At 34.4% G+C, this 12,665-nt stretch overlaps 1 pseudogene; it reads left to right on the top strand.

The window, feature by feature from the left end:
* Nucleotides 1-4,004: 4,004 nt before the first annotated feature.
* LOC102905841 (vomeronasal type-2 receptor 116-like) overlaps nt 4,005-12,665 on the top strand; it is a 34,684-nt pseudogene continuing 26,023 nt past the window's right edge.

The following is a 12,665-nucleotide window of genomic DNA, read 5'->3' as shown; positions in this document are numbered from 1 at the left end:
TAACCATGGAGGTTGGAGGTCTGTACATACAGACAGGAAGTGACAGAACTGGGCAGGAAGAGGAAATGATGTAGCTGGACAGAAAGAGCAAATCAGATGGCAGAACAGAAAGGCATATAGGCATGGGTTGAGAGGAAATATCTGCAGATTTCAAAGCTGCACAGCTGGTGAGGTGAGGTTAGCATGTAGCTGTTCCTATTCCTCTGATCTTTCTCAGGTTTTCACCTCTATATCTGGTTCTGTGTTTTATATTAATAAGAACGTTTAGAAATTTGCCAACAGACAAGTTTAATGTTGGTACAGACACATTTTAGGATACAATGCAAAATATACATTTTTCCTGACACTCACTGTTTCTTCTAATAATAAACAGTAATTAAACAGTGTCATGTAAACTACTTTTCTGTACATTGTGTCTTATAATCTTCCACTCAGCCACCTATTTTACAATACCTAGCTAATGAACACTAGTGCAGAGTGTAAGTTCCTTTCCTTCTCTGATATATAATAAGTTTTGAAATAAAATCTGAGTACTTCTTTTTATGTCTAAGTGAATATGTGACTTTGACAGCACTTAAACACAGACTAAATACAGTATGGGACTTTCATAGCCACCACCCCTACAGATCCTCTCTCTCAGATCCACTATTCTTCTATTTCCATTGCCAAAAGTGCAGGACAAAACTATATACTGTAAGGCAAGGTAAAAGAACATTTCTTTATATGTTTCTCATTAATTTGACTTTCCTCTTCTGAGAATTCTTTGTTTAGATCTGTACCACATTTTAAAATTGGATTATTTGGTTTTTGATATCTGGTTTCTTGTGTTCTTCATATATTTGTCATATTACTCCTCTATTAGGTGTACAGTTGGTAAAAATCTTTCCCAAATTTTAGTCTGCTGCTTTGTCTAAATGGCAGTGTCCTTTGCCTTAGAGGAGCTAAGGAGTCTCATGAGGCCCTATTTCTTAGGTATTGGTCTTAGTGTGTGCACTAATGATTTTCTTTTCAGAAATTCTGGAGGTAACCTACCTGGATTTCTGGCAGGCATAGCCTGTTACATAACAGGGATTTTTCTTTACTTATTTCTATATTTTGTTTATAAGTTTCTGTCAGATGTAGAGTTGATAAATATTTTCTTCATTCTAGTAGCTATTGTTTCTTCTAGATAACAGTGTTATTTACCTTAGAGAAACTTTTATGTTTCCTGAGTTCCATTTTATGAATTATTGATCTTCGTGGATGCCATATCATTACTCTGTTCAAAAAATCATCTCCTATACCAATGAGTTCAAGACTATACCCCACTTCCTCCTCTGTCAGATTTAGTGTACGTGGTTTTATTTTGAAGTTTTTAATCAATTTGTACTAGAGTTTGTGAAAGGTGATGAAGATGGATCTATCAGCAGTCTTCTACATGCAGACATGCAGTTCAATCATCAATATTTGTTGTAGGTGCTGTCTACGTTCCAGGGTGTATTTCTCACTTTTTTTTTTATTAAAGATACAAGATTTTTATGTATCTTCAATTTGATCCATTGATCAACTTCTCTGTTTATATGCCAATGCCATAAGAATTTTATTTCTATAGATTTGTAGTACAACTTAAAATTGTGTATGCTGAGAATTGCTGCTATGCTTTTATTTTTGAGGATTATTTTAGCTATCTGGGATTTTCTGTGTTTCAGGTAAAACTGAAAATTTTCTGTATAGACCCCAAAATAATTGTGTAGGAATTTTGATGAATGTTGAAATGTATATGTAGATTACTTTCTGTAAGCTGGAAATTTTTATTATTGAAATCATAGTGATCTATGAGCATGGGAGTACTTTTCATCTTTTGATATGTTCTTTAATTTCTTATTTTAAAGACTTGAAGTTTTTTTATCTTAGAAGTACTTCACTTGCTTGGTTAGAGTTATCTCAAGTTATTTTTTTGTGTGTTTTGGCTATTGTGAAAGTTTTTCCCCCTGATTTCTTTCTTGGTCCATATGTAATTTGTAAATAGGACAACCATTGATTTTTGTGAGTAAATTGTGTATCCTGGTAATTGCTGAAAGTGTTTATCAGCTGTTGGAATTCCTCAGTGGGATATTTGGAGTCACTCATGTATAGTTTCACAATATCTACATACAAATTGTTTTATTTCTTCGTTTCCAATTTGTTTCCCCTGATTTCAGCCAGTTTTCCAGTAGATCTAGGTAAGACTTCAAGTACTATATTCAATAAGTGTGTGGAGAGTGGACAACCTTCTCTTGTGCCTAATATTAACAGAATTCATTTGAGTTTCTCTTCATTTAAATTGATGTCAGCTATCGGGTTGCTGTACACTTCCATGATTATATTTAGATACATGTCTTGAATCCCCAATTTCTCCAAGACTTTTATCATGAAGAGGTGTTGGGTTCTGTGACAGATCTTTTATGCCTCTGATGGTATGATGTTGTGTTTTTATTTTTGAAGTTTATGGAATAAATTTATTGAATTTATTAGATGGAAACATCCTGATATCTTTGGAATGATATCCTACTTGATCATTATAGTTAGTATTTTTGAAGTACTCTTGGATTTGTTTTGTACATTTTTTTTGTATATTTCTGTACCAACATTCATAAGGTAAATTAGTCTATAATTCTTTTTTTCATTGTTATAACAAAATGTGGCTTGAGTATCAGAACGACCGAGGGCTCATAACATGAACTAACCAATGTTCCTTCTGTTTTCCTTTTTCAGGATACTTAGAAGTGTTGACATTAATTCAACTTTGAATGTGTGGAAAAATTCTCTGCTAAAATTATTTGGTTCTGACATTGTTTGTTTAGGAGAATTTTAATGACTGCTTCTGTTTCACTTGCAGTTAGAGTACCATTGTCTAGCTTACTTTGATTTAAGTCTAGTAAGTGGAATACATTGAAGAACTGTGCATATGAAGGTACAATCAAGTATTTTAGCTATAAAATGGAAACACTTGCCTAATAAATTGAACAAGCACACATACATCATAAAGTGAGAAGGAATATGTTTGAATGGAGGAATAGAATTGGTAGTCAGATTAGCAACAGATATTGGTGACAGAGGAGCAAATACCAAAAAAGAACATGCTACACATGTGTGATAGTGACATAATGAAATTCTTTATGGTATATATTAACTAAAATAATAACAATAATTTCAAATAAAAACTGGATACCAGACCAAATCTGGACTACTGGAAAATTCTACACTATTGAAAGATGACTTTTCAGGGTCTTGAGGTAGATCAATTACCAATTTCCTGAGAAAATGCTGTCTCCAACTCCTTTGCATATTGTTCAGACCCCACTCCTCATACTGTTTCACTTTGACCAGCCTTAATACATGGTGAGGTGCTTAGTCATACTACAACTTGAAATGTTGTGTTATGTTGATATCCAGGAAAGGGCTGATATTTTCTGCATAGGAATTAGGAGGAGTGGATTAGGGGTAGAGGCAGAGAACAGCTGGGCAAAGAACTGAGAAAAGAGGAGGAGGGAAAACTGCAGACAAGCTGTAAAATAAATAAATAAATAAAAATAACGAAAGAAAGAAAGGAAGGAAGGAAGGAAGAAAGAAGGGAAGAAAGAAGGAAAGAAAGGAAGAGAGAAAGAAATAAATTCGTTCTGTGTTCCTACGAAAGACTCTTTCTCTTACATTCCTTTCTATCCATATCTCAGCCCCTCAGGACAGCTCATTACAGAATCAGAGGTCCTGCACTTTTTGTTTTTGTTTTTTTGAGACAGGGTTTCTCTGTGTAGCTTTGCGCCTTTCCTGGAACTCACTTGGTAGCCCAGGCTGGTCTCGAACTCACAGAGATTAACCTGGCTCTGCCTCCCGAGTGATGGGATTAAAGGCGTGTGCCACCACCACCCGGCAGTCCTGCCCTTTTTAAATGTTGATCTTTACGTGTACAGTAAAATCCAGATGAGAACACTAACCCTGTTTGCCTCATCTCATATGCTAAATAAGACTCACAGCCACCTACAGCAATGACTTGTCCTACATTTGTCCTGCTTTCTCTGCAGTCCATGTCCACTGAGAGAGGCCCATCAGCCCACACTCGTCAGCCCACACTCGTCAGCCCACACTGGTCAGATCACTCTCACACTGGCACACCAAGGTCTAGAATGCAAAGGAAAAATAGATGACTAGGAAAATGGCATAAGAAGACCTGACACATAAAAGAGAGCGTCATTTCCTAGTTTTTATTTTCTTCTAAGATACCCAATGAGACTTCTTCACAGTGACTACTGGAATGTGAAATGATACAAGCATTGTATGATATCACAGATAAAGCAGAAGAAATAGGTCAACACAAGCAATTGATCTGTGAGAACTGAGGCTTGTGAAGGGAGATCATGATTTAGACATCAAATATTCTCCTTATCTTTTCTTTAGTAATAATTGGTTGGGAGGAGGAGTGGGTGATCTTGTTTAAAATTTGAAGGTTAGCACAAAAGATCTCTATAGGTCTTGTTGAATATTTAAAAATCAACATTTTGTAATGCTGTAAATGTAACAGTGGTTCTGTGATGATCTCGATAATTGTGGACTGGCAGGATTCAGGAAAATTTGGAATTTGGCCTGATTATTGGTTCTCAAGACAATGGAAACACAGGATTTGTTTAGATATTCTGCAACTGTCACTGGTGTAGCATAGCCCCCACTGTGTGTGGTGTGTGGAATTGAATTGCTCTAAACATGGAGCTGCTTTTCCCTCACAGGGATTTTGAGATACAAGTGTATAACAATGAATTCTGACTTTGTGAGTATTTTCTGAATCATTATTGAATGTCTCAATGCGAATTACCAACAAAATCTGCTGAGATTATTTTTAAAGGCATTAACATAAATAGATCGTTCAGGCAGTGCTGATACTGTATTTTCCCAAAATGGCATTCTCCATGGAGCCTTAATTTCCACAACTATGAGTGATGTCAGGAAACTACCTGAACTCTTTTCATACATATTTATTAACCAAATTAATCACGTGGATGTCAGATACATAGCCTCAGGGAAAAGAGTGTCCAAGATTCCTCCAGAGGTGAGGAACCATCTGGAAAAAAAGGAATCATGAGTGCACAGGTATCCTCTCCTTTGGCTGCAGAGGTAAAAGCAGGTGGGGATATATGAGTGTCTATAAAATGTTCTGTTCTGAACAGCACTTTACCGTACACATTGCAGAGGCTTAGAGTAGCACAAATATGTTAACTTTGATTTTTCTCTTCTTGCTCCTAAACATTCCACTTCTTTGTTCAGTTTCATTCACCCCAGATAATTATGGAGAATGATGTAGAATAAAGACAAAGATAGGTCTTTGTTGACAGTTTTTTTTTCTTCTTCCTTAGAAGCATGTGCTGGCCTGTGGAGAAACAGTATTTCAAACACATTCTAAACATACAGGAAGTTTCTTTGTATTTTCTATGTAAATGACATCAGGAAAATTTCATGTGATGTCAGAAGTTAAGAATCAGAGCAATGCTTTGAGTCTTTTTTCCCTATTATCCCAGTCTACACACAAAGAAACAACCCCTAATTCTTTCAGAAACTCAGTGCTATCTTTCTACTTTTAATTTGACCAGAGTGTGTTCTGTTATGCTCCCAGTTACACTTCTACTTATAAGGCTGGAAGCTGAGTGGAAAAAGGACTCTATATCTTGGCCCATCAAATATAGCACACCTCTTGAAAACTTCCACATCTCAGTATCTGATGATGTCTTATGGAAGAAACCCCATAGAATTCAATGAGTATCATCCTAAACAGGTACAAGTAAATGGCTGTCGAATAGAGTCTGCTGATCACCCTTTTTACCACAGTGTAACTCCTAATGTATGTGCTAGGGCAACTAATATTTGTGACACCTCAAGCTCCAGAGAGTTTTTACATAGATATTCACTCTCTCAGATGCTCTGTATGTGGTCACACTGTGCTGTCAAATCTGCATCAAGAATAAAGTAGGAAAACTGTTCACTCTGAACTGCATATGTGTTCCTGTTTCTCAATACTTCACTCATATACATGTATAACTACTGGCCTAAAATTCTAGTTCGTTACTCTCTCTTTAGAGTAAATAAAGAATGAATGGGATCAAATGATATGCTTGCATTTTTTGTACCATGGGGCTATCACTAATAGTGGTGACAGTTATTTCCCTTGTCACTTGCCTGAGTGACAGTTGTGTGGCATGTGAATACTTGGAAACATTTGAGAACAAGTTTAGAGATGTTGCAAAAAAGCTAATCCTTGTCATTATTTAAGAAGCATGTGTATTTTCTCTTTATGTCTAAATTGTTTATTTTCTGACACTTTTATAACATTTAAGTTGTGTATTTTTCATTAATTTCACTAATTATAGCTGCATATTTTTTATCAATTTGGGAACCATAGACATTTTGGTTTTATGGATTGCTAATAGTTGCTTTCAAATACAGCATTTTTGTACATTAGGCTACTGCAATAGCTCAAGTCATTGATGTCTCTTACTCTTTAGTGTGCAGGAGTTAGTGTTACAACAGTTCTATTCTCAAATTCCTACTGAGTGTTACTGAAATTTTCAATGACACTTTTTCTATGTGATAATAAAGAATATTTAAAAATTATTTATTCTAAAAATGTATAGATAAATACCTATTTTTATGCATAAAGATACCAGAGTGGTAAAACTTCTATGTGGAAAACATTGTATTAACTGAGTGAATGATTCAGAATGAAAGAGTATGTTTGAGTTTGATGTTTACTGGTCAGATGGTACAAAATTGCGTCAGAAAACATGGGGGCTGTTCTTCCCATAAACATAAACACAAAATTGTATTGGTCTGTTCCTACTAATTTGGCGACTATTTTTTATGAAAATTGTTAATATTTTACAAATACTTTACACTTCATATTCTTTTATTTTTCAAACTTATAATCTGGTATGAACAAAATTCATGGCCATTTTAGATGTTCCTACTTCTCAGTAGCATGCTTGTGTTGGATTAGTGTAACTGGAAATGTAGACAAAAAGTGCTCTTTAGAAGAAAAATTGTGTTGGTAGTGTGATTAATTCTCACATGCCTGTGTAAACATAAAGTAGATGAACAATATTGGGATACATACCCTTTATATCTGCACTCAGGCCACGTGAAGATGTATCCCTCTGCATTTGAACCCAGTCTAGTCTACATTCAAGTATCATTCAAAAACATTGAATCCATTGCAATTTTATGGCCTAAATGTATATTACTCAAGTACATACACACAGATATATACCTTTACAAAGTACATCTCTAGTATTTGAGTTTATTTAAAAATAAATCTTTTAAAACATATTTGGTGGCTGTAATATATAAACCAGAAAGAAAAGAGAATGAGATGAGGAAGGACATGAGGGAATATGTTGTCTGTATTGTATACTAATGATAAAGAATTATAAGTACTAGAGACAAATATTGCCACAGAAAGACTACTGTAAACTCAACAACCGTTCTTTGACTACCTTATCAAATTCAGTTCTCTATTCATAAGAAAATATCATAAACTTAATGGCTCACGCATCACTTGAGTACACTCTGAGTCTGGGTCTCATGAGATGGCAATTGGGGAAGGAGGATTGTGCTGTCTGTTCCCAAAGGTAATGGAATCAAGATGCAATACTTTTTAGTGGTAAGTACATACAGAGGTTTTCTACCTTCAGTGATAGGGCAACTGTTTCTTATGAATAAGATTCAGAAGTGTGGTGTCCCTACTGCCAGATCGGGACCCAAATAAGGATGTATTTATTTAAATTTTCATTTTTCAAACACTAATATTATATTTATATAAGTTTCACCTTTTATTCCTACCTTCCTAATTCTCCCTTAGAAACTCAGTCACTCTCAAATTTATGAGCCCGTTTCTTACCTTAACATGTACACACACGTATAAATACACAAAGACATACAAACTATAGTAACAGGCTTTTCCTTTTATGCCATCAATCAGCTCCCAAATCTTGACACAGAAAATTATTATTAGTTTTTAATACTCAGCCTAGATTAGGCAGGTTTCTGACTTGCTCTTTTATCTTAAAATAACCTGTTTCTCTTTATCTACCTTTTGTCTTGGAGCTCATTAGTCTTCTTAACTCTGTATAATTTACTTTCACTACTTCTCTATGTCTGGCTGGCTAGACTCTGCCAGGCTTCTTGTCCCTGGCATGTCCCTCATTCTCTCCTCCTTCTCTCTTCCTTACCTTCTTTTTCTTCTCAGCCTAGATTTCTCCCGCTGTTTATCCTCTCTGGCTGCCAGCCTTGCCTATCCTTGCTCAGCTAAGCTTTGGACATTCAGCTCTTTATTAGAGCAATCAGGTGCCTTAGGTAGCCAAGGTAAAACAAATGCAACACAACTTTTCATAATTAAATAAATGTACCACGATAAAAATAACATACCTTTCGTAGTTAAATTAATATTCTGCAGCATAATCAAATGTAACACACCTTTACCTAGCTAAAATAGTATTTTACAACAACCTAGTTATTCATTTAGCATTGCTTCTATGTCAATTTCTTATGTCTGGCAAATTCAAACTAGAAAACCTCTAAAGTGTGTTGTCCAAGTAAAAGAAACACTCTCCATACCTCATGGGGACAGAACTTTTAAAAGAGAAAAAGATTTCAGGAGGCACTGAATCCATGGGATTTGTGATTTTAAAAACACTTAATATAACTGCGGTTAATGAATTTAGGGTCTGGAAACTTTTTAGTCTAAGTCTTCTCATCATAGCATATACAAAATCTATGCTTTCTAATAGCATGAAAACGATCTCATTAATATAGGTAAATATACAAAGACATGATTCTTTGCTTTCATTCACCATGAAGATAATGAGCATTATGAAATGGAAGCATGTTTGTGCATCAATGTCCTTCAATTACATCCTCAGGAACAAATTGCAGATATTGCAATGTTTCCTTAAAACACTTAATTGAAATGTCCTGTCAATACAAATGCTGAAGCTGGATTAATGATACTTTCCTCTCTCCATCAGATATGAATCAGTGTATTAAGTGTCAGACACCCAAATCTTTTTCCTAGCAATCTAATTGAAAACATGCCATGTTGTAGTTTCCTCGAAGACTCCTCCCAACAGATCTTGAATACCTTCTCCTCCAACTTTCCTTCCCCCAAATTATTCTAGTAAACAGCCTCCAACACAGGCAGTTATTTGATTTGAACATAGAGGTTGAGCATGTCAGAAAAACAAGCAACACACTGCCATCTTTCTCACCAAAAATGAAGAGCAGAAACTGAAGTCAAAGAGCAAAACACTGAGCTAAACATGAAAAATCCAGAAATTGGTACCAATAACTATAATCATCCCCCCAAAAGATGCCTAGAAACCAGCCTAAAAACACAATATATAAATGCAAGTGCCGTATGTCTCCTTATAGTAGGTCCTAAATATTCCAACATACCTGAAGCACATGAAAGGGAACTTAAAACAAACTTTATGAAGTTGCTAGAGGTCCTTAAAGAAGAAATGAATGGATTCCTCAAGGAAACCCTGGAGAACACATAGGAGAAATTGGAAGACATGTACAAATCCCAGAAAGAATCTCAGGAATATGCAAATAAACAGCTAAAGCAAAGAATGAAATTGTTCAATTGTTGAAAATTAAAATAGAATCAATAAAGAAAACATACACTGTGGCAATTTTGGAAATAAAAATTAGGAAATTTCAACAGGAGCTAAGATGCAAGAGTCTCCAACAGAAAGAAGAGATGGAAAATAGTATCTCAGGCATTGATGGTACATTAGAAGAAATGGGAACATTGCTGTAAGAAAATAGTATATCCAAAAAAACACTACCAAAATGAAACAGCTAGTAAATCTCAGATACTATGAAAATCCAAAGTCTAAGAATAAAAAAGCAGAGTAAAAAGAATCCTAGCACAAGACTCAGAAAATTATTTCAACAAAATCACAGAGGAAAATTTGCCCAACCTACCTTAGGAGATGCTTATAAAAGTACAAGAAGAATACAAAACACTGATAGAGTGGACCAAAAGAGAAAGTTATCTGTGCATACAATAATAAAAAACCAATCATACAAAACACAAAAAAGAATATTAAAAGCTGCAAGGGAAATAGAACACATAACATATAAGTGCAGTTCTGACTTGATAAGTGAGACTCTAAAATTCAGAAAGGCCTAGACAGATGTGCTGCAGACTCTAAGATTCCACAGATGCCAGGTCACTGCACTGTTGTCAGCAAAATATTCAATCAGTATAGATGGAGAAAATAAGATACAAACAAATTTTATCAACAAATCCAGACCTATAGAAGGTGGTAGACAGAAAAAGACAACTATGGCAAGTTAACTACACATAAAAACACAAGGTATAAATAATCTCATACAGTAAAAATAAATAAAGGAAATGTATGCACACACAAACACACACACATAGGCACACACATAGGCACACACACACACACACACACACACACACACACACAAGACCATCATCAACCACAACAAAATAACAGGAATCAACAATTAAATGCACCTAAGAAGCAAACTGGTGTATACTTTTTAATACCAGAAAAGATAGACTTCAAACCAAAACTAATCAAAAGCATTAGAAAAGCCACTGCATACTCACAAAAGAAAAAAATTCACAGGAATACCATTTCTATTCTTAACATCTATGCCCCAAAGGTTTGTCACCAAGTTTGTAAAAGAAACATTGATACTGCTAAAATTATATAATGACACACAGACATTGACAGTGCGAGATGTCAGTATTACGTTGTTATTAATATACAGGTCATCTAGACAAAATCTAAAGCCCAAAAGACTGGAACTTACAGGTGTTGTAAACCAAATGTACCTAACACCAAAGAATACACCTTCTTCTCTGTGCATCATGGTACATTCTCCCAAATTCACAACATGATCAAAGCAAGTTTCAACAGATACAGGGAAATTAAAATAACTTCCTGCATCATATCAGATCATTATAAATTAAAGCAAGATATAAACAACAACAGCACTAACAGAAATCTAACAAACTTATGGAAACAGAACAACTCTCTAGAGAATGAAAAGTAGGTTGGAACAGATAGAAAGAAAAAAAATAGTGACATCCTAGACTTCAATGAAAATTGATACACCGAATACCCAAAATTGTGGGACACAAGGAAAAAGAAGTTTTAAGAGGCAAGTTCATAGATCTAAGTGTCTAGCTAAAACTACTGGAGACATCTCACCCTGGCAATTTATTACAAACCTGAAGCCTCAAGAAATAAAAAGAAATAATGTTACCTAAGAGGAGTAGACAGAAATATATAATCAAACTGATTGTTGAAATCAATAAAATAAAAAGTGAATAATACAAATTATCAGTGAAGCAAAGGGCTGATTCTTGAGGAAACTCAACAAGATAAACAAATCCCTTTCCACACTAAACAAAAGAAACAGAGACAAAATTTAGATTTAAAAATGAATGATAAATGGAAAGGGGCAAACTATAGATAATGAGGAAATTTACAGAATCATAAAAACATATTTTAAAACCTATACTCATCTAAATTGGAAAATCTAAAATAAATGGATAATTTTCTCGATAATTCTCCATACCAAACTTAACTCAAGATCAGATATAAAATAGATATAAATTTTAATTATACCCATAACACCAGTGAAATAGAAATGGTCATTATAAATCTCCCAAGGGAAGGAGAGAAGCCCATAGTCATATAGTTTTGTGAAGAATTGAACTAGATGTTCAAAGATGAGTTAAGATGAATTCTTCCCAAATTCTTTCACAAGTCAGAAAAAGGAATATTGCCTAATTTATTTTGTGAGATAGAGTTACCCTGATACCCAAATGGCAGAGGGCCCAATAAACATAGAACAGCTGACTAATTTCCTTTTTGATAATCAATGCAATCATACCCAAGAAAATAATTGTAAAACAAATGAAATATATTATTAAGATTACCATCCCAGAGATGCATGGATGGTTCAATATATAAAAATCAAATAATGTATTATCCATGTAAACAAACTGAAAGGAAAAATGAGGAGCACATGATCATGTCATTAAACAAGAAAAGTCTTAGATAAAATTCACCATCTCTTCATCATAAAATTCCTAGAGGTAATAGGGATGTAAGGGGCATACTTCATCAGGGTGAATGCAGTTTACAGAAAAGTCCATAGCCAACATTAAAATTTAGTAATGCTGACATTATTATAATGAGTATTTTTTGCTTCCCTTTAAAAATTTTTTAAAGTACACTCAAATATTTTAGTTATAAAAGTAGAAAATCATGGTTAAGATGAGAGTCCCACATCACAGTGAGACTGAGTACCTTAAAATTATCAAATAAATTAATGAGTATGTAGGAGTTGTGGGGCTTGCCATGAATGTTTCTAGTGTGAGCCACATAGTGGTAGGCACATAAAGCTAATTTAGTCACTAAATGTAGGAGTATTCTTCTGGTCCATTATAGGACTTTATGAAAGTATTAAGTCAGCACAGAACATAGACACTTGTCTGCCCTTGTTTATTTTATTATTAAGAAGAATTTTAAAGATAAGGATCAATCAAGATGTCCCTCAACATATGAGGTAATAAAAAAAATTTTTCATCTAAATTTTGTGGCTTTATTTTTATATGT

This window comes from Peromyscus maniculatus, chromosome 1, assembly GCF_049852395.1.
Source record: "Peromyscus maniculatus bairdii isolate BWxNUB_F1_BW_parent chromosome 1, HU_Pman_BW_mat_3.1, whole genome shotgun sequence".
Classification (NCBI taxonomy): Eukaryota; Metazoa; Chordata; class Mammalia; order Rodentia; family Cricetidae; genus Peromyscus; species Peromyscus maniculatus.
The sequence above is the reverse complement of the archived record's forward strand: the minus strand, read 5'-3'. Positions and strand labels throughout refer to the sequence as shown.